Source organism: Amblyomma mixtum, chromosome 4, assembly GCF_055824585.1.
Source record: "Amblyomma mixtum isolate Tamu chromosome 4, ASM5582458v1, whole genome shotgun sequence".
NCBI classification, from domain to species: domain Eukaryota; kingdom Metazoa; phylum Arthropoda; class Arachnida; order Ixodida; family Ixodidae; genus Amblyomma; species Amblyomma mixtum.
Genome location: NC_143015.1, coordinates 118423659 through 118446782, shown reverse-complemented (window position 1 = coordinate 118446782; position 23124 = coordinate 118423659). Strand labels below are relative to the sequence as shown.

The window sequence follows — 23124 nt, the reverse complement described above, 5'->3', positions numbered from 1 at the left end:
ATGTATCGTTAAGACACCGGAAGCGGGCACAGTGGGTGAGGAAACGAACGCGGGTTAATGACATTGTAGTCGGAATCAGTTGGAAGAAAGAGGGAAGAGGAAGGAGGAAGAGGGCTTGGGCAGGGCATGTAGTGCGAAGGCTAGATAACCGGGGGTCGTTAAGGGTAACGGAGTAAATTCCAAGAGCAGGCAAGCGCAGTAGGAGGTGGCAGAAAGTTAGTTGGGCGGATGAGATTATGAAGTTTGCAAGGATACGGTGACCGCAACTGGAAAAGGAGAGGGTTAATTGGAGAGACATGGGAGAGGTCTTTCTCCTGCAGTGGGCGTGGTCAGGTTGATGATGGTGATGACAAATGAACGTAAAATGCCGCGCATGATCTGCTGGGCTTAAGCTTAAACTTTCCTCCAAGTGATGCGTTTTTTTTTTATTTCTTGCAAAAAACTGTGAGCGCACTAACCTTCGTGCTTTTCGTGGAGAATAAACAAATAACGACTCAATTTTCTGCCCTATTTTTAGGGGAAGGTATCTAACAGAAAGAACGTCAAACCAGCACTAAAATTTATAAAAGATCTCTTAAGGTATGTAGAATTATGCTTTACTTCGTTATGCTGTCACTGAAAAAAAAAACGCATTATTCTATTGGTGCTTAAAGTCGCCCAAACAATGAATTGGCATGCCTCTCATGTGGTGCCGCCTAGCTTTGCCCGCAAACGCGGCCCGGCAACGTGTTCTTGGTTTGAAGCTAAGATTATTAGTGTCAGCGAGATGTCAGGCGACTTGTGCGTTAACCCAAGGAAGCAAAATACCGCTAGCACAGTTTCATAATGACCAACGCGCCATGCTCGCTCACTGCCCTTACAGTTCGGCTAGTGATCCCATTCTCGTGTTGTCGATGCGTGGTAGCGGCGGCCCTATAATCATGCTGGCGAAAAGCAGAAACGCCCCTGGACTTTGCTATGTTTGCATGCACTAAAAACCCCAGGGCCTTCCACTACCGCGGCCGTGATAGTTAATGTCGTTATGAGACTTTCCACTTCAATACTATGCCATTCGTAATCGCACCATACCGTTCTGTACTGTCGCATGTCATACGATTAATACACGTGCATTACCGTATGGACGATTTGTGCACATCCGGCTGAATTCTGCCATTGGTGTTCTGTCGACAAGCCGATTGCCTATTAGCTGGCCATTCCCCTTTGTTCTCCGTCCGCCGTTTTCTTGAGGCCTTCAAATTTACTCAGTTTCTGCGCTCTTCTTTAGCATCGAACTAAGCAGAAGTTCACCAGAGGGCCTGCTCACATTTTTTTTGCTTGCTTGCACAGCAAAATAAGCATGATGTTCTGCATTTGCTGCTTACCAATTGATTTACTGCAGTCACTACCTACCACCATAATACGCAGAGAGGATCCTAATTACCATTTGGCACCATCCAAGTACAAACAATGTTAACAGCTGGCTATGCTATTTGGATAACCTCAAAGGTTTGGTCGAAGGGTTACGCAAAGTGCTCTTCGAGTGAGTTTTTTCTTGAACACAAAGATAGGAAGTTATCCTTTATTTATTTACATCGCGGAACCGGAAATGCTGTATGCCAAAGAGTGATAGGACGTCCTGAAAGCATGAGGTATGGTTATCCTGGACTCAGTGACGGATAAACAAATTAGAGCTAAAGCATATAGCCACCACGTGCATCAAATTACGAATTTAACAGCGACATCTATGTTCATCTATACGTTGGTATAGTGTTGGATATTGTTGCCATATTCTTCGTCAGAACAAAATTTGGAGCAACGGAAAGCAGGTTGTGGGGTGCTTAATTTTAGGATGGTATCTCCCAGATTCATGATGTGCATACTAGGTAAACAAATAGCCCAAGCTGCTTTTAACCTTTCATTGCAAAGGTCAGTACTAATAGAACAAGCTGCTTGATGTGTTCAAAAATGTTAAATTTGGAAGTAGGAAACAGCTGCAACGAACAGATCCTCGCTAAACCATCGCAGGAATCATACCTAGAGCAGTCCCGAAGCAATTTAAACAGTGAACAACTATTTCTAGGTTATCCCGTCTTTGGTTTACAAATCTCATTTTTACCAGCGGAAGCGGTTCGCCTAATACATCTTGTTTATGTGATACTACTTATTTGATTGACTTCCAGCAATTATCAAAGATTTTGCAAGGATAATCTGCCTTTTTCGCAGGCACTCTTGCAGACACTGGGCATATGTGTCGGCTGATGAGGTCCTTATGGGGCCTCCTAATGAAGACTGTAGCCGAATATATACTAAGATTGCTATGCCTGTACAGGTTTGCAGTGGAACCATGAGATATTGCATGCGCCGCAGTGGGAAGGCTGTTACGAAACTTCGCATCATACAATCGTGAATTCTTACTATGCTGGGATCCCAGAAAATTAGGTGGTGCATGGCTTGCCAGCGAACTCGACCGTCGAGCGCCTGAGATGCCCGGCCTTATTCACCAACATGACACACAGTTAACCCTCCTTTACAAGCATGAAATACATCTTCACTATGACAACAGTAGAAAAATTAAGCCTTTTTTCTTCCTGCAAATTATCTCACCACCCCTTAGCTATGAATTCTCTGGCGCATCCACTTTAATCACACGTCACTCCTGCCATTTTTTCTCTGTGTCGTAGACTCTCCTAAGAGGGGCCAAATTTCCTTAAGCTTAATCCTAATCTTGGCTGTCATAAAGATTGGCATTGGCCGCCACCATAGGACCATGTGCCTCACATCGGAAGATGTCAAGATTTATGCAAATGTTTATTTCTCTTTTCTGCATCTTGGGGTAACACAGGCTCCAAAGTACAAAATGCAGATATTAGAGGTGATTAGTGTTGATTTGCAAACTGCGAGCACTTTAGTACGACGCGAGACATTTGGTTTCATATCAGCGTTAATGTTTCAAGTGACATAAAATAAGAAGTATCTTTCGGTAATCTTCAATATTTCATCTGTTCCTTAAAAGAGCGTGTCATTTGAACGACATGTTTTTTACAAGCGCTATTTTTTATCAGATTAAACTTCCTTGAGTTGACAATTTCGGCATTTTTACTGACTATCCCCTAATCGTAAACGTGGAAAATATTCGGCGCCAACAATGAAGAAACATAACCTACATCCGAACTCCTCAGAGTAAACCGGTTAGCGTTCAATGCGGAACTGCAGAATATTTCATTGATTGGAATTAGTGTCAATAGAAAGCCGTGTTACCTCTTCATCTGGCTGATAAATGCAGTCCTCAAGAAAGGGTCCGTTTGCTGTGGTTGGGCCCTTAGAGTGTCAAGCTCACCGCCAGTGTCAAGGTACCTAGACGTCATATTAAGTGCCATCTTCAAACTGACCCAGTATTTCTATACGCCAGTACTCTAAAAATACGTACTTTCTCTGGAAGAAGCATACCGACAGATCTTTACGGAAACAACAGTTCAAGCCTTCGCATCTCGAACTAAGGAGAGGAATGTTAACGGCTTAGGAGATAAATTGGGGAGTTTTCAAAAGTGCAACATATTGCGCCCTGCAAGCCATGTGGTCTTAAAATATACGGGACTTAAAGTGGCTTTTGCATTGTGTTCTTTTCGGCAATTATCACTGCGTCACACAGAAGCATAAAAAGGGAGCAAACTAAAAAAAATTTTGTTGGAGTCAGTGGATTTTTTCTTTTCTTATATTCACCTGACAGTAGAGAATAAAATTTTATCTTATCATCATTCACCAAAGTATAGATGGCGCGAGCATCATGAAACGGGGTACGGTGCCATTAATGATCTTTAACAGCTACATTTGCACCATCACTGCTGTCGTCTGAAATCGGTGCATGGCGGCGGCAAAAAAACAAACCAACAAGCTCGCCTGTTTAGGTGCAGTTAAGCAGACGGTAGATTAATTTCAGCCACCACTACAGCACGCGTAACAGGGCTGCCAGCGCCAGGAAGCAAACAGGAATGATACGGCAGCGGCAACTTCCCTTTGTGCAGAAGAAAGTTAGTTGTTCCCTATTCCACACTGCTCCGTACTCGTCTAGAAATTTTAAAGGGAGAAAAATATATGTTCCTCTTCTTTTCGAATCTAAATAATGTTTTTACCTTTCCAGAAAATCCAAAAACAAAATTTGGCAGGATGCATGGAGGCAGATTTTTGAGGGAAGGACATGTTACCTGCTTTGTTCAATCTTACAAGATGCTAAATGTTAAAACAATATTAATAAGAGCAGAGTTTAAAAGTAACACCGGTCAGGTAGCACTTTGCGAAAACTGCGTTTTTTGGTAAAAACCTTTGTTTTTATTTTGCATAATTATGCGCGTAAATTTAAACGCACAAAAAGGGGACATGGCAGTAGGTACTATAGATTCATCCAAATTTCAGGGGAGGTACAAAGACATGTGATAATGCGCTTCTTAGCTTCGCTTGTGATGTCGGGAAGAGCAACTTATATGGCCGCGTTCGTCATGCAAGAAGTATGTTTGAGAATCTAACAAAGTCTATATTTTTTTCAGATGGTACGTACGGAGGATCCTCTTCGTCTACTTATGTTTTCTAAGCATATTGAAGGCGAAATTCCGAATTGCCTGATTTCCGAATTCATACAAAAAACAAATAAGGGAGCAAAGCGCACCTTAAAGACAAACTACAAGTCAGAGACCAAAGAAAAGTAAGTGCTATCTGATTTATTTTCTACTAACCCCACTCGTAAACCTTTCAGAATATGGCTTCTGCTGATGACGTGGATACAAAATTTATGTGGTTGGCATATGCAGACCCCGTTCTCTGCCCCTGCTGTTGTGGGGATAAAGTAGCACCGATCCATTGTCCCCTTCTTCGGTGCCACATTGAGTGGGGGGCCACATTGAGTGATAGACATGCTTTGGTGAAAAATGCGATGAGTGGCATAGGGGTTCTACCTGTTGAAAGCCTTTCGACCCTAAAATGTAAAAATATGTGTTGAGGACTTCGATTAGGGGCAGGCTCTGTTAGCTAAACTTTAACGAAACGGCGGATGCAGCTACACCTGAAGAAGTACTTTTTTAGGCATGTAGCAGGGAGTTCCTTCAGAGCGTGATTTCACCGAGACGTAGTTGTGCTCCGCAGGCGTAAGTCAGATGTTTAAAAAAAGATGAACTCGTTGCTGACAAACGCACTTCTAGGAACTGAGCTTCAACGTGTCCAAGAAATGTCCAAGACATTTCGTTTTCTTGATGTCAGCAGTGACGAAAGGAAGGGGAGAAGTGACAGTGAGCGCAGAGTCAGTAAGCGGAAAGAAATGGTGAATCATGCCGTCAGAAAAAAGCGGTGTCCGCTTCCGCGGTCAAAAGCCAGTTGAGCCAGTAAGTGCGCGGAGCTCGTAGACGGCTGAGTCCGCTGCGTGCACAAATAGCGAAAGCGTCAGGGGGAATCGAAGCCTTGCCACCAGCTCTAAAATCCTATAATAATCTAAGCAGAATAATTGCGTTTCTGTTTTATTCTATTGTATAAGTATATAATTTTTGGTATCCAATTTAGAGGCTAGCTAAACTTCATTTTTGCATTACCGGTTTCGTAATTGTCAATTAATATTTTTAAAGTTGTACCACCAGTTCGTCGGCTTTTTGACTCCTGTTTTCAGCCGAGACTCTGAGTTAAAAGCCACCCTAAATGTTTCACGTACTGCCTTGGTCAAAATACTAAGGCCGCAGCGTTCAGGTGCAGCGAAATGAAATGGTCCTAGAATGCTCTATGTAGCGAATCATTCAAAACACAAGTCAAGCAGCAAGCTTATCTACCACAAGAAGAAACCTTCTGCAAGCATTTCTAGGTCATTCGGTTTTTAATAGTGCCGTATTGGCTCTGTTATGCGGCTGAAGTGAAAAGCCTTCGGCCTTAAGACTTTTGACCAAGTAATGGAATGTATTTCATGCTTTATTATTTAGGGCTAATGCACAATGAAATGTTTTGAGTTGTTGCTTTCCGGCGACAGGGGGCAGCTCCAAACATCGCATTTATCCTTCTCTTCATTGAAAAGAAACGGTAAACAGACATTTGTCTTGAGAATATCTTTTGTTATGTCTTTGAAACGAGTGCACCTAGCCGGTAGTCGATCGAAACAAGGGTGGAGATATGCTTTTTGCTTTTTTTTTTCTGAAGCGAAATATGAAAGTTTGATAGCTATGTGCATCACAGAAGACGCTAGTAGAACGTTTATTAGAATGACCTCGGCTCAAACCAGTCGCTTCGAATATCTCGTGATGTCGAATTCAGTGCTCAGTGCCACGCGTTGCCTTTCAACGGCGTACTCTCAGGAACCGCACTGCAGTAGGCGCAATAAAAGATGCCTATCCCGTTCTCTGTTTGCAGCTAAACCCGAAAATAGGACCTTGGAATTTGCCGCCATATTTAATATTTTTGCACTTTACTGCGCTGATGCAGATCACTCTAGCATTCCTTCCGGAGCCCACCTAAAGCATAAGGAGAAGCTGTTGTACCTCGATAAAATATGGTTTATGATGATAAAAAAGTCCTGAGTTTCTATTTTTAGAGCGCAGCTCTTTGGCTCTGGCTCCTGTTTCTGCGTTGCTCAGCGTCGCCGTCACCGTTGTCCCTCGTAAGCAGCAGGGGACTGCTTAGTGGCGCTTAAAGCTTCAAAACCAATAGAGCGGGAGCTTCGAAAGCAGAGGGAAGGCATATAACTGCCCTCTTGGAACAATGCACACCTCAGTCGTGCTTTAAGCTACGTGGGGCGGTAATGACAGAAGTGGCCTGCATGCCCTGGCATTGACAACATTGTGCCATTTTAAGAAAAGGAAGTGCGCATAACTGGCTCCCTGGGTCAGTGGACGCCTGAATCGCGCTTGTAGGTAGGCGGGTGATAAGAGAGAAATTTGGGCTGCATGCGTGCGCTGACAACGGCGAGCGAACTCTCACGATCAACCATTAACTACCACCTGCCAGGATGGCTGGTTGGGCGGGGACTTTTAATGTAGATATAAAGACAAACAGGGATTTCTTACTACTAATCCCGTTCCTCACACTCGTAACGCCTACTGCGGCTGTGACAACCTCGCAAAACACTTGCACAGACATCGCCTTTAAGAACCAGACAATGGTGCAGCAAGGCGAGCATATATCCATCAATTTCACCGACCACAAAGCTTTCTCCATGGAAATTAAGATGGGTTAATGGAGTGTCTCTTGAAGAAGGAATCTGCGGGGAAAATAGCAAGTTGTCTGTAATTGTACCTAAATGTCTTGCTCGAATTCTTTGCCTCAATCTATCGAAAAGTTGAAAAAGCTGATGAGCTGCGATCAAATTTCGCATTAGAAAGTAACGTAATCATCGGCAATTTTTTGTTACGGTTACTTGCGCATCAACTGCAATACAACCATCTAAAGCGTGAAAATCGCGACATAATACAGAACTACCACAGACCATACATTTTCCCCGCATGGAATTTCTCAATTTCAAACTCCACGAAGAGAAGTTCGATAGCTAAAGTTCATCATTTTCCATCTCAAGGAAAAAATCCTAAGAGCAAATTCCGTTTTTGTGCACTAAACATTCAACCATTTTTTTCAGAGCCGGGCACATATACTGTAGTATATGCCCCTACCAAAGCAATGAAAGTTTTAAAGTGCTGTATATTTATGTTGAGAAGGCTTGATCACCGGTACTAGCATTTGAGTAAAATATTTTTTTGCGTGTTTTCAGAGTCAGCAAAATGATTGATGTTCAACTGTGAGTATAATAAAGGCACTCATCACTTTGTCAGACCCCTTCCTGCAGCTGCAATTGTACTTTTTAGCGTTGTAACAACTTTCAGTTATGGCTCCAGAACGTAATGTTATCCGCAGAAGTGGTGCATTGTTAGCTAAACCTCGTTTCGAAAAACAACTTTCAGAATTCAGGCGTATATAGGCCTGTATATCCAAAGAATACATGGTACTACTACAGTACAATGTCCCGGCAATCTTGAGAGGACGTCAATGATTATTTAAGCTGGCCTGCAGAAACACCTGAAATCACAGTCGTATACGTTCCAATATCCTCAACTCCTGATGCTTAACCAAGAGTCACACCGCCGATTTAAAGCGGCTAAGTAAAAAGGAAAATTCCATACTGAAAGGGTTATATAACGTACTCGCTCTCCCTGTCGGACACGCTTTCGCATGAAATTACTGCTGCTGAGACATTCTAATAAACATGCTGTCCTTGCATATTTATGATCATTTTTATGCACCCGGCAGAGATTCAGAGATCGACATCGCTGTGAGGAATGGTTCCATCCCTTACCTTCAAATTACTTTTAAGAGAGGTGAGTGTCCTTTCTCCCGTCAAAGCTTTCATGAAGAGGGTCTTGGTTGAGAAAGTGAAAACGTATGCTTTGGGTTCTCTTTTTCATATACCAATTGTTTCGGCGATTCTCAACTGGAGTCCTTAAACTTAGGTTTTCCGTCGATATCGGTATGGCTCCTGTGGCGTTGCGATACTAGAGTGGGCGGAAAACTGACAAGAGTCCAATGGTGTTCCCTAGCAAGCAATTTGAGGCACACAGCCCCCGAGAGGCTTGGCGCATAAGCTTTCATGGAACAACCGTGCGTCATCAGCATCATATGGGGATAAGCGGGTGCATCAGAGCAGACAAAACTTCGCTTGCTGCCAAGTTCTCGGGCAGCGCGATGAGCACGACATGACCTATCGGACGGCTAAGTGTCGAGCTAGGAAGTCCGGAGGAAATACAGCACGCAAGTAGGCTAAAAATATGCAATTGCAATCGAGCGCGTAACTATAATAGTCAAAATCTTAATATAGAAATTAGCTGATCAGCATATCTCTTAACACGATTAACCTATTATCAAAAGCCCGCCAACGTCACAGAGGATTTCTCGATATCTAAAGCAAGATTTCTTTAAAAATAGGCTTTTCTTTCGCTGAAAAAAAAACGGTATCTAGAAACCTTGGAACAATTGTCTTGGGTTACTGCGGACCGAAATACAGCATGACTCTATATAGAAAAGTTTTTGTCAGAAATCAACATTATGTCGCTTTCTTTATACTGTTACATCCTTAATACAACGATCTTCAAGCACATCTCTGACGGTGAACATCGCCTAGAATAAAGTGCAAAAAGTGCTGAAAGAAACCCACACAACATTATACTATACGCGGGGATTAGTAGAAAAATAAATTAAAAACTCGGCCAAACTGAAAGCGCCAAGGCAGATTATTGACAGAAAACTTCAAGGCTCCACAAAAACGAGGATTGGAAAACAATGCGGCTTCATATTGTGATCCTGTTCTTCGCGGTTTTGCTCAGTACGACACTTTTGCCTAATTGAGAGCTGAGTTGATTCTTATTCATTTATTTTCAAGTTCAAGTACCTCGCGTTTTCGTGTCATCTTCCGCGGACTTTCCCAAGAACTCATGTCGATCATTTCAAGATTAGCTGTGAGCCGCGATACCGCTACAGGAGCATTAAATCTTTGTTTAATTGTAGCCTTATGGAATATATTACGGTGACGTAATGGTGCTCTTTATAAGTACCTGCGTGATAGAAGCGCACGCTCAGGCTCCCCTGTATTTGAAGGGATATTTTATAGAAAACCAATCAAAATATGCTAAACTTGCCGCTTTTACAATAATACTATTGAGAGCACACTCTGGTAACCTGTTTAACAAAAGGTGGTTTTAAATGAACTCTTCGACTGAAATAACCTACTCCGCTTTAAAACGTTGACTCCCAAATGTGCGATGAATTGACATAAACTGTCAGTTTGCAGGTGCTTCTTCTACTTCCTACTATCGACCACTCTTTCAACTGGGCAAATAAAATATGAAAATGTAGCTTTTCTAGGACGAAACCAACCGAGCCTTCGTTCAGAACTTTTCTTAACAGTTAAATAAATGATTGTAAAAAGCAAGTTTTTTACCCTGAAGTGAAAAATAATGAAGACGATGCAGTGGTTCCGTGCCCAATCAAGATATGTCAGCGTGGTCTCGGGTTCGAACCCCGGACCAGGACGAATTTTTTTTTAACTACGAAGTTTCTGAGAAAGCTGTATAGCTTTCCTTTGTAGCCGTATGGCTGCGCTCGGGTGGACGTCAATGAGTAATTACTCCCTTATTATGTGTCAGCGTATTGTTCTGGCAGGTATTCCCTCCCGACAACGAAGGCCAGTGATTGACATAGGCTGTATTCGCCACGAAATCGATCACCTAAGCGCACGAAAGGCGCGTCAGCTGTGACAGGGGAGATTTAGCAACTGTCCCGCTTTAGCACCGACACTCAGTGCTGACCGCGGCTCAGTGCCAGTACCAAGCCATCGCTTTCGATCATTGCTAAGCTTTCCAGTCCTGCGCACGCTGTTCTAAAGAGCCAGCTGAGTTCTCTGTTGTGCACAAGATTTCATAGCTTGTTAAATTTTGTAAACTTGCGCAGTCTCCAGTCAACCCCATCTTTGTTAGGAGTACGATCTCAGTGTACGATTCACAAGCAAGAAAAAACGTGTTTATGCTCTTTCTCCTGTATACGTGGCAGCTAATTCCACGTGGAGTCTTTGCTGAGTGCGGTAAATATGCAGTAAGAGTAATACCTCTGATTTTACCTTCATTCTTGAACCCTATTTCAGAACTCATTATGTCGTCCTCTATGCCTGTACTAAGAACAGTAAATGATATGGACATGCGACACTAAAGCAAATATATAACGACTTATTGCACCGATAAATCAAGCTGGAATGCCTAAGAGTTTTATTTCCTCGCGTTCTGATCGATCTCAAATATGATTTTCACAGTTATAAGCTCGTTACTGCTTCCTGCCTCATTTTTTGTAATTGGAACAAAAAGTGATATGAGTTCCGCTTGAACCTGCTTTCATTGTTCTTGCCATCAGGATGGCTTCAAAGTGACTATCTGACTAAGTGGACTTACGCGCAGGACCTGGAATATGCTAAGCCTAAGCAGTGCATTGTTTTAAAACACCCCTCCAATGCAGGTACGTACGGTCACAGTGCCCTGCTTGCAAGGGTAATAAAAATATGGATCACTAAACAATTTTATCTAGAAAGCGAGAGAGCGCGGTTTTCTGTTCTCTGGTGCAGTAAGCTCATTTATCTCAAAGTGGTGATTTAATGTCCGGATGAATTTTTAACACACGTGTGAACACTTACAAGCATTTCTTTATGTGTCAATGTGTGGGAAACAATGCTGCAAAACTCCTGTAACTAGCAGTACATTTAAGAATATTATCAATGTTCACAAAAACTTTCCACTTGTGTATCATGCAATATAAAGTTTGGATTAAGGCGGCGAGGGTCTCAGCTATGTTTGATAGTTATATATGATGCAATATGATTATACTCTCAAAAAGTGAAATATTGTCTTCTTTCCTGCCATTAATCTTAAACGGACTGCGTTGAAAACACAAGCAATTTCACTGGTGGCTGTCGAGAATAAGGAACGCTTTTCGGTCTTATACATAGTACGCCGACATTACTCGAATATAGAAGAGCATAGGCGGTGTTCAATATTATGATCTCATCCATACAGAGGCTACAACATGACTGGTGGCAGTCGAGAATCAGGAATATCTTTCGCTTATCCATAGCACGCCCACATTATTCCAATATAGTAATGCATACGTGGTAGTCTATACTCTGATGTCAGCCATACCCAGGCCGCAGCAAGAAAATTATCGCTAAGAGTACTTTATGCACGGCTTTGGTTGCATCACTTCTAAGCACCTACTGCGTAGAAGGGTGATGTAGCGTGTACGAAATGTTTACTGTGCTACTCCCAACCACGCGAGTCAGCGTATTCTCAAGCATGACGGATTTCCTAAGGGGAAATCTCACAGGTTCCTCGCACTTACAGATTACTCACCAAAAAACTTAATTTCTTGAAAAGTATCTTCACGTATTTCATCATCATCATTAGCCTGACTATGCCCACTGCGCACAAAGGTCTCTTTCATATCCAATTAAGCTTGTCTTTTAGGATAGTTTTTTTTTTCATATAACCAGGAGAGGAAGCAGTCAATATTTTTGTCGCAGTGTTAGAAATTGTTCAGCAATTTGATTTGTTCATGTGGGCAGCCAGAGGTTTGCAGTGGTTGTTGGCGAGTATTTTATTTTAAATTCGCTCCTGCTTAGAGCCCTGTAGCCCGCATCAAAATGCAAGAAATCGAGGAATTGGACAATTTTTGTTAGAAAGCTTAAAAGCAGAGCGGTCAATTATTTTCATGGACATATAATCCCAAACCAGGATACATTTAAGAAGTGTAACTGGTCTCAAAGAATCAGCATGGAAAAGAAGAAAAAAAATGCCTTTCAGCGTAACTTTCGCACAAATTTCGCTTTTGCGGAGCCAAAACCTCCCCGTGGTGATCCAAGCAAAAATACGCGATATATGCTTTTACAGACCTTGGGGCATGTCCAACAAATAAAGGCGCTTCAAATGGGATCACTTTTAGGCGCGAATAATTATATTTCCTATTTTAAGACCCTGCCACAAACAGTGGACACCGTAGTCAGATGGCGCCGGGGAGACTGGAGACTACAGCTAACAAGAAGCAGGAATAGTGGAAAAAGCTGCCGACAGAGGCTCTGGCATAGAGGTATTTGTGTTACTAACTATTCCTGAGCGGCGCGAAAAGCTATATATAATTCAAAAGTTACTCTATATTCTTTCCAACGAAGTTAATCGGATGCAATAGCACCTTCATTAGAAGCTAAACAAGGCCTCGCTCTTCGCGTATTAAGAAAGTATGGTCCCAAACAACGGCTTCGCTGGCTGTCTCTAAGTCGCAAACGGCAAACTACATCGAAGATTCTTTACCACTGAAGCAGATGCACCGGCCGTGAGATCACGGCGTATACTCCCTGCTTCCCGGTTCACTATAGCGACATTAACTATATGCCAGTGTCCTTGTCAGCAATCAGCATTTCTGGCATCAATGGACCTATAGGTCACAGCTCTTCCTATTTTAACCACCCCTACTGCCATTTCACTTTAGTGTGCTCTTTCCACAGCGGCGTCTGCTTGCGTGTGCTAGTGGAGCAGCAGCGTCAGAAGACTTTGTAAAAATTGTAATAGCGTTTAAAACTCAAATGTCTTAAGAAATTTTCTACATTTGCTGGGAAGATCCGAAGGTTTGATAACCTGTTGTGTGCATTGCTCGGGCATTTCTTCTCAAAAAGGATCTTTTAACTAAATTTTCCTGTTTTGCTGTCAACAAAGATGAATTAATTAAAAATTCCCTACAATTAAGCCAATGTTGCAAGATAGCTGTTGAGGAGTCCATAACAGCATATCTGTTGAAGGACGGTCAGGACGCTGTGCTAAAATCGCTGGCCACCCTGTATATGCAATGCCTCTTGACCTCGAGCGTACCGCAAAATTGAAATAAGGCTAATATTACCCTAGTCCATTAGAGCGGGGGCATGTAGGACTTCAAAAGTTAAAGATGATCTACTCAGTGTGAGTCGCTTAAATGTTTTTTTGTGTGTGTGTGTGCGGTAGAAGCGGTGGCTCAGTGCTTCTGGCCCTTGGCTACGTGCGAAAAGCGAAATGCTGAGGCCCGTGTACTGTGCTATGTCAGGGCACATTAAAGGACCCCTGGGGGTAGAAATTTCGGGAGCCCTGCGCTATGCTAGCCCTCATGACCAATACATATATATATTACAAATTATTAAATAAAAATATAAAATAATGAGATCTTATAGTAGGCCATGTATGCACACGAGTTTCTTGAAACAGTTTGCTGAATATGAAGATGCAAAGTGACCTAAAGAGGAGCCAACAAAGACGCATTACTGATGAAAGAAGGGCGCAAATGAAAGATTAGATATAGCGTCTTTGACAAAGGTAACGGGGCTGAGAGGGAAGTACTGCAGCCTTCAACTGTGACTGTTACCGTATCCAAAATTATCAGAATAGGTTAGGACAAAGGTTGTGTTGAGCACACAAAATTTTAGAGCGCGAGAGATAACATAAGATACATGGCCAAAAAACAAACACCATTGCCTGGTTATTTATGCACAGATGGATGGTTCTACCCTCATTACTTCGAATGTACCAACATAATGTTCAATGCACCTCATATCCCGCTTAGCTCTTGACAGTTCTTAAAAACGGGTGAATATTTTGCTGTCCACAACACTCGCAGGATCAGGGAGCCTAATACTGGCTCTATTGCTCTCCGAGTGAGAGCACTGGATAGACATATTTATGGCTTGCGGCTGTTTAACCTCCAAAAGCAACTCAGGTTATGAGGGCCTCTGTTGTGAAGGGCTCCGGGCAATTTTGGCCAAATGAGGGTCTTTAACGTGCACAGATGTCGCATAATACAAGGGCCTCTCAAATTTTGCCTCCATCGAAATTTCACTGCCGCAGCCGGGATCGAACCCGCGTCTTTCAGGTCAGCAGCTGAGCGCCGTAACCACTAAGCCACCGCGACGATATTACTGGACAGATATGACGACCTGTCGCGGCAGGGTGCATGCAAAAAGGGGTTGGGCTTCGTAAGTCCGGCGGTGCGTTGTGAATTCGAAAGACTATATATTGCTCTCTCTGTCTTACAAGACGGACTGCCGCGGTGGATTCCGAAGATTTGCAGGAGGTGCCTATTCAATATATAGATGACGCTAATTACCAGGAGTTTTCTGATTGCTTTACATACATAGAGCGTGAGGTGGTTTATCAATGGCTGCCCCCGAAGAAAAAGAAACTACATTGCTTTCAACACACTGAAATTGGCTAGTTCTTTCTGCATTATTTATAGTTGCTGGTAACTTCCTTGCTGCTCTGTGCAAAAATTTATTTTAATTAGTTTTTGCCATCTATTCCAGATCTTTATCAGAGCTTCTTCACGGAATGAAGTGTTTGGAGCCACAATGGCGGTGCAGGGCATTCGCCTGCGCCTGACGCCGTCCCTTGTGGTCTTTTCTCTCCATTTTGTCAAGAAGGAGTCGAACATGGAGGGCTCCTCTCCATTGTTCGGGCACTTGTACCCTTTCTTCAATGTGATGGTGTGTTGCATTATAGCCGGCCCAGAAGGTGACGACCGGACACGATCTGTGCAAGACGGGTGTATTGATTAGTGAGGTGCGCCTTGTGCAGCTCCCGATAGGTGTTCACTACCCCCAATGCAAAGAGCCTCGCATTGGACCTAGAGACCGGGAGGTCGAGCACCCTCTTGATCATCTTGCGGAGAGTAACTCTCAAGATATCTTCATCATGCTTGCGCAAGTGCACGTATGGAGTCGAATAAAGAATTCGACTCGTCACAACAGCATGACCGAGTCGCACCACATACTTTCTTCTGAGACCCTCACGCTTGTTGGAGACGCGGTTGACCATGCGGCCCACTTCGGCGCCAACCTTGCAAAGCTTGGCTAGGGTTGTGTCAGCACGACGACTTTGGTAAATAAAGAGTCCGAGGCCTCTGATCTCAGTTGCTTGGCGTATGGGCACATTAGTCAGAGAGAGAAGTATTTGGGTCTTGTCTTGCATCTTGGCGAGGGGTAGAGATGCACGAATTCTGATTTTTGAGGAGAGCACTGGAGACCACAGTACGCAGCATAGCTATCCACTATGCCAGCCGCTGTTTGCAGGCGGTCCTTCAGTCGACCAATGCTGCCCTATGTTGCCCAAATGGTGATGTCGTCGGCATATAGTGCAGGCTGTATGTATTCAACTCCAGCCAGTTGGGCAGGGAGACGGAGCATTCCCGGATTAAAAGAGCAGTGGGGACAACACTACGCCTTGTGGCATGCCCCGCATGCCCATAGTGTAAGGACAGTGCTCGTTGTCTTGAATGCGGATAAAGGCTTCGCGTTCCATTAAGAAATGTTTGATATAATTAAAAGTGTTGTGTCCGCACTGTCTCTCGCTGAGATGAGTAAGGATGACACTGTGTTTCACTTTGTCGAAGACGGCCTTCAGAACCAAGGCGAGAACCACCTTGTCATTCCGACGGTGCTTGACAGGCATGAGTACCTTGTGGCTGAGTTGCAGCAGAATGTCTTGTGCCGAATTGTATGGCCGGAATCCGGAAATCGTGTCTGCGAACATATTACGTGCCTCCAGATTTTCGGTGAGGCGATCTCGAACCAGTGTCTCTATAAGCTTGGCCGCACAAGACGTTAAAGAGATTGGTTGGAGGTGATCGGAATTTATGGGCTTACCTGCTTTGGGGATGAAGGTGACAAGCACAGTTTTGCAATCTACGGGGAGGGGCATATCTTCTTGCCACATTGCGTCATATATTCTAGCAGGGCCTTATACGACGGGCCAGGAAAGTGGCCCAAAAGCTTGACCTTAACCTTGTCTTTTCCCGGCGCGGTACCCAATCTCATTTTAGCAAGAGGCGCCCGCAGATTGTGGAGCTGGAACGGATGATCCAGAGCCGGTAATTTCTGCCTACATAAAATAATCCTGTCCACGGCAGTCTTGGACATGACACAGATACCGATCCTGTGGAGTCTGTGCAAGCTCGTCCGTATTACCTATGAAGTTATGAATTTCTCGTTGCAGATGTTTCTGTGCTTCTGTGCGGGTCTGAGTTAAATCTTTGAGGCTGCGGAATAACCTTCAAGTATTGCGACTAAACATTTGTCTAGCAGCTTAATTACAGCGATTCACTTAAATTAGAGTCGGCGCGTTAGGCAGCATTAGGTTGGGTGAAGTAACGAATCTGCAAGCTGAGTTTCTTGTTATGTTTCTGAAGACGCCACCTCTTAGTGAGGCGGCGCCGTGCTTCCCAAATATAAAGGAGATAGTTGTCCACACCCGTCACCTTATCTGTTTGCTTTCTACGTAGGCGCTGAGGGCCCACACCATTCCAGGTGTGATGGTACAAGGCCGCCGTCATTCACGAGAAAAGACAGGTGGACCGCCTCATTTTTAAGACCACTAGCGTATCCCACGCGGAGGAGGTAGCAATCGCCCTGGCTGCCTCCCACACTGAGTGTAAATCCATCATATCCAATTCGCGACGGGCCTGTCAGAATTTTCAGCTTGTCTGGATAATGCCCACAGAAGAAAGAATACTTCGAAGAGCAGCTTAGGATCAGGACCCCACGATCCGATTTCTCATTTGGACTCCAGGTCACCAGCGTTTACCAGCTAGCGAACGAGGCCGCCAGCTCGGCCGCCCGCGCACTCACTAACCGGGCCCCCGACATAGACCGTCCCGATCTGGCTCAGGACACCTGTCCTCTTTTAACATTCAAAGATATATCTGCTCATTACAGGGACTAGCACCGTCAGTATCCGGCTTCTGTCAAGGGCCTAGGAAAAGCGGGCGAACGAATACTGCTTAGACTCTATACTAATACTCTGCTGTGCGCGGGATGACTCAAACATTTCGGTCATTTCTTCTCTGGCCTCTGCTCTTTCTGTGGGGAGGTGGTTGACACCTTTCACATGGTCTGGGCCTGCCACCAATATCCTTCTCTTCCACCCCTAACCCATTCCACTATTCGAGAGGACTGGGAGGCGGCCCTTCACGGCTGCCTAGACCTAACGGCCCAACATGCCCTGGTTCAGCGAGTTCGTGTGGCGGTCCAGACCAATGGGGTCCCTGAATAAGGGACTCCACCCAGTATTGTAAGGGGAGCGGCACACTAGAGGCTGCTTCCCTGTCGCCTCTCTGTAAATTGTATTTAATGCTTTTAATCTTCATCATCACAGAATTACAACCCGTATTCTTTCACTCTATAGACCTGGAGGAATAATTTAGGGATTTACTTTAAATTTACCACTAACTGTTTTTTTTGTTTACAGGACCCCACCCCGTCTGTACACTTTGGGGGTATAAAGACTTGAAGAATAAACAAATGATTAAGTGCCACATAATATTTGTGAAGCTATGTGGAGTCGGCAGGGTTGTAGATCCGACACAGTGTACTGGAGGTAAAGAAAAAAAGGTAGGAAAGTTTATTGCTTTACTGGGGTTTAACGTCCCAAAGCGACTCAGGCTATGAGAGACGCCGTAGTGAAGGGCTCCGGAAATTTCGACCACCTGGGGTTCCTTAACGTACTCTGTCATCGCACAGCACAGGAGCCTCTAGAATTTCGCCTCCATCGAAATTCAGCCGCCGCGGCCGGGATCGAACCCACGTGTTTCGGGTCAGCAGGCGAGCGTCGTAACCACTGAGCCACCGCGGTGAGGTGGTTGGCAAGGGGTTAAAATTAAACACTAGGTACCTTCATCTGTTTCATCAATACTCTTAAATGCTTTATGGCGACAACTCCAGAAAACCAGAACGTCTAGAGAAGTCGCAGTAGCACCCTCAGGTACTTCATGAACTCCTAACTAATGAACTTTATTAGCACCAATACGTTGCAAATAAACCCGCTCCCGTGCAATTGCAAATTATTCCCTTGAGCGCGTATGCTAGCATCGCTGCCTTACTCGTGAGCTGTATAAGGCAATGCGAAACGCGCAATGGTAATCCAGATATCCTGCATGTGATTTCGACGTCCTAGTAGAAATTAACTTGCATATATGTAGTCCACCTCTGAAGCCAACACTTTAGCAGTTGTATAAATTTGGAAATTTCTTAAACCTCTCTAGAAATAAATTATTTATGCAATGCTGCTGGTAGTTGCCGAGCCCTTGAGCCCTGAGGAACTCTTGCGCATGTGATCACGGACAACAGCCTGTATTGTCTATTAATAACCGTGTCCAACCATGATGCCCACGGTCAAAACGTGCAGAAAATGCAGTGTACTCCACGTTGGAATGCCCAATTTCTGTATATTCACTAATAATCTTCATATTCACTCATAACAAAATATTCGATAATAATCTCTATTGATCAAAACAAAAAAATAAAAATCTGCTGCGCTGCTTGGTTTCCATTCTTGTCGCCTTGCCTCATATGTGTAACGAGCCCCTCTTTTCCCTTCCTTTGTCTGCTTAATTGCTTAGCGAGGGCCTCGGTTCTGGGATGCTTGATGCCATAGTAAGCATAAGAGTGTTCTCACACAGCTTCCACCCTCGCCGAGTTACTACGTCCGCCGCTTATGGACGAGGGCGGCGCTGGTGAACACTCTCAAGGTGCGCTTACACGTCAATTTACATACCCCCGAAAGCAAAAGATCTGAACCCGTCGCCGTAGCTCATTTGGTAGAGTACCGGACGTGTAATTAGGAGGCCGGGGGTCTTCTGGCTTATAATAGCTTTGTATCGGGTAAAAGAGACATCTTTTTATGACGGGACGCTAACCTATAGTTCTTGCCTGACTTAGTATTCTCCGTCAGTGTCCCTTAAAGATCCGCAGATGGTTCAAATTATGCTGGAGGTGTCATTACGCTGCCTCTCTCTGTCTGTGCCTTCTTCCATTACATTATTCATCCCTTGCCTCGCGGTGCGCTTGAAGCGTCCACAGAGAAGTTAGGAGCATTTTCAGCTTTTGTTTGTCTAAGTACGACTTTTTATATCCGAATCTCAAGACTAGATTCATGCGCTGTATCACGAAAATAAGTTACGCTGAGTGCAAAATTCAGAACTTTTCCTGAACGCTGGTATTCAGCACTTGGAAGTAATTTTGGATTTTTGCGCATATCTTCTACTAAAGATTTTGTGCTTGTTTAGCTCCTTCATTTTACGCACATGTTTCGCGCTTCCTGCTCTTGTTTCACTGTGCCAGTGTAAGGACTGATGCTAGAAAGTAATTCTTTTTTTCCTCTGTGTTAATACCTTTGGAATATGTGGGCATGCGCTGTATGTAATCGTCGTCAATTTATTTCACCACCTCTACCTAGAAACGGGAGAAATTGTCCAGCCAAAAGCGGAGGCTAGTTTAAACCCACTCAGCGAACATAATCTTCACTAGAAACAAGAGACTCATGATATACGTCACATACACAGAGATTAATTTTAGTGTAAAAAAAAGGTTTTTAAGTTTTTTTTTTCATTCATCATCGCTGAATGAAATGATCTGCCGGCACACTTGGTCAATTGTGACACCATGAACTTGCTTCTACAGTCACTGAACTAAGCATAGGGCTCATATGTATCATATTCCGCGGAAATCGTATTGTTATGCTCATGATTGTTTTGCTGTTGTATTAGGTTTTGCACTGAATAACTATTTTTGAATCTATTTGCTCTCTTCTTCTGTTGCAAAGTATTCTTTACTTGTATTATCTGCTTATCTCACTCTTGTCAAAGACCTGCAGTGCTGGCCGGCAGTAGTAGCTAAAGAAAAAAAACCTATAAACTCTTCCTAATAGCCGCAGCAACTAAATGACAAGAACGCTATATTATGGAAGCTGAGAATTACAAGATAACAAAAATGTTATAGTAGAATAAACCACTTACATATGTATACCTCAACAAATACTTTATTACGCACTTAATATTGAGAAGTTAGTAATGCTTATATGAATGAAGAACACAGTTCAACAGCTGTTCGTTACAGTGACGCCTACGCAAGCAGAAATTGTGCATGTTGGCATCATGGGTGTGATTGTGCGAAATTCTACGAAACACAGAATATAATGAATATATGCGCTGTATTTTTTCACAGTGTTTAAAGGGATGCACATTATGCAAGGTTTTTCACGCGAAAACTGACTTTGTTGTTGATGCCATGTGCAGGATGGCATTAAGCTTCCGTACACACGTGGACAGGAGAGCTAGAGGAAGTGCTGACGTTAATCGATGACGTTGCTGACAGGGCCGCGATTGCTCACGCATCATCGTGCTGTTGTAGTGAGCGAAAAATGTAAGAGGATAGTCCACGGGCCTGTCTTCTGGCTCCAGATGAGCCGCAATATTTGCTCTCTGTAGACAGAGGGAGTTCAAAGAGTGGCACAAGGAAGGATTGAGCGAAAAGGCACACGTCGCGGCTAGCACTTAGGCCGAAGCGACGACGACGGCTGCCTGAAGAACAAATACCCCATTTCACATCGAGCTCAGCAGCCGCGCATTCCACGGGTAGCCGTAAGATATCCCTGAACGCTACGAATAGATCCAGGACACTCTACGGGTGTCTGTGGAAGGGTTACATACTATCTTCAAAAACTGTGTGGTACCAGGAGCTCTGAAGGAGCTTAAAAATGAACTGAGAATATTCAGGATGGATCCCGCACACTTTAACAACTTTCGAACCACACCGTAAGCGCATATAATTTTTTGATTAGTCGGAAAGCACGATTCGAACGCCAAGAGCGCGTATCGACGTCGACAACATAACACTGAGAATATCAGCCTAAATGTGCCCTATAATCTTTGCGGGACACAACTTGAGGCATCTCATTGCTTACTGGTCTCTCAGCAACTATGAGCTACGTTCAGAAAGAAATCACCGTACTTTTTCATCTGATATTGCATCGGTTTATGCATTTAAAAACAAGCATAATAATAAGCAAAAAATGTGACTCAGTAATGACGTGCATTAGATTCGTAGTTAATTTAAAGCAACAGTTTTCTGAAGTTTTCGAGATACAGGATGCTTTCACAGAAAAACTATTTTTAAGCATTATATACTTATAGCTTTATAGCTCCCCTTTCAGAACACGGAGCCTGACCTAAACGAACTTTGAGAAAGCTTTCAGTCCGCCTCGTGCTACATGATTTGCTCCCGCCGGAGCAGCGCATGCGGCAGTAAGAGTGTATTCGTGATCCCGTGGTGGGCGAAGATATCGCTCGGCGCGAAGGAGCTGAAGTTTTGTCCTACAGCCCGACAGACACAAGCGCAGTCATGGTGGCACTTTATAACTTAGAAGACAGCGCGGCGTGATTTTCTCTCATTGCGTAATGCACACAGACTCTAGAACACATGTCCCGTGCCACCGTCGGCCAATAGGGCCAGTAACCAGGTCTAATATGTTGTTCTTCGACGTGGTGTTCGGTGCAGGCGGTCACGGCGGCGTCCAGACGCGGCTAATGTTCCAGCTTTCAGTGTAGCTCGTATCGCCACCATCCCCTGTTATTCGGCACGTGGAGAGCGCTGATTGGGCGGACAGCCATACATGAAAAGCGGCAAAGAAAGCTGGGCGCGCTGTTGCTGATGAAACAAACCTCAAGAATAAAGAAGCGGCTGATGAGGGACGCTGCCGAATACTCGTGTGCGGCTATTAGTATTTATGAGCCGTCCTAGATTAAAGTGCTCCTTCCTGAATTGATTTGGATGTTTACATCTACTCTCGGCGATGATATAGTCTGTGAATTTTTTTCGCCATTTAATTTTAACAAACGTTATATGAAAAATTGATTATATCGTAGTGCTTCATATGTCGACCTCATTAGTTGCAACGTACAGGCTAAATTGAGTTTATTTTACTTGAAATAATATTTATTTCAGATGCGCCATTCAAAGAGCCGAAGTGAAAGTGAATGAAGCGCAAGAATTTTCTGATTACAACAAAAATTGTTCTACTGGAGATCGATAAAAGGAAGCAGTTGTAGCCTTGAGAACAATAAAGGTGTTATTGAACGGCGATGTGAAATGATCGTTAAGCTTACAGCCTCCTTTAGCTGATAAAGCATATGATCTAATTTTACTTTACGCGTCGATAAAGATATCTCTCGATGTCAGCGGGTTTCTTGGAGCCAATATTACACCTGCCCAACAATCACTCAAAACAAGCCTTTCAAGACCACATAACATCGTACGAGCTATCGCGTAAGGCATGCGTCAGGCGCCACATACACAAAACGGCTCTTATGGTCCTCGTCCTGCGCTTGTGCTGTGTCCTTCTTGTTCACGCCCAACGTTGTTCGCGCTGTTTTACAAAAGATGCATCAGTGCCAACCTGCCCAACTGAACGCTCTACTTAGCTTATGGTGAGACTCGTAGCATAAAAATGGTTGATTTTCGCTAAGAAAACATATAGTTCCCAGATTATCATGTCTCACATTATACATGTATCTGAGAAAATTGAATCAAGATGGGCTTCAGAAACAGAAATTTATTGCAGTGAAGCGTCCGAAGCCACACGCGCCATTTCAGCTCCGAGAAAAAGAGCCGCAAACAAGTGCGTTCTGCATGTGCTCGCCTCCCAGTCTGAAAGACCTTGGTTACAACGCCGACAATGCCGAAGACAATGCCGACGACGCCGACGCCGGCTTTTCTTCGACACGAGCTCCTCAACACTATCTCGTTAAGGAGGTTTT

At 44.0% G+C, this 23124-nt stretch overlaps 1 protein-coding gene and 1 long non-coding RNA gene across 2 annotated transcripts in view; one reads left to right on the top strand and one right to left on the bottom strand.

Annotated features, from left to right (window-relative positions):
• The window catches only part of LOC149348061 (uncharacterized), a 486295-nt gene that overhangs the window by 267266 nt on the left and 195905 nt on the right, over positions 1–23124 (bottom strand). The window lies entirely within an intron of this gene.
• On the top strand, positions 9956–22364 carry LOC149348062 (uncharacterized). The gene is made up of 3 exons (XR_016292227.1): positions 9956–10989; positions 17781–17923; positions 22313–22364. It is a non-coding gene; the product is annotated as an uncharacterized LOC149348062 (long non-coding RNA).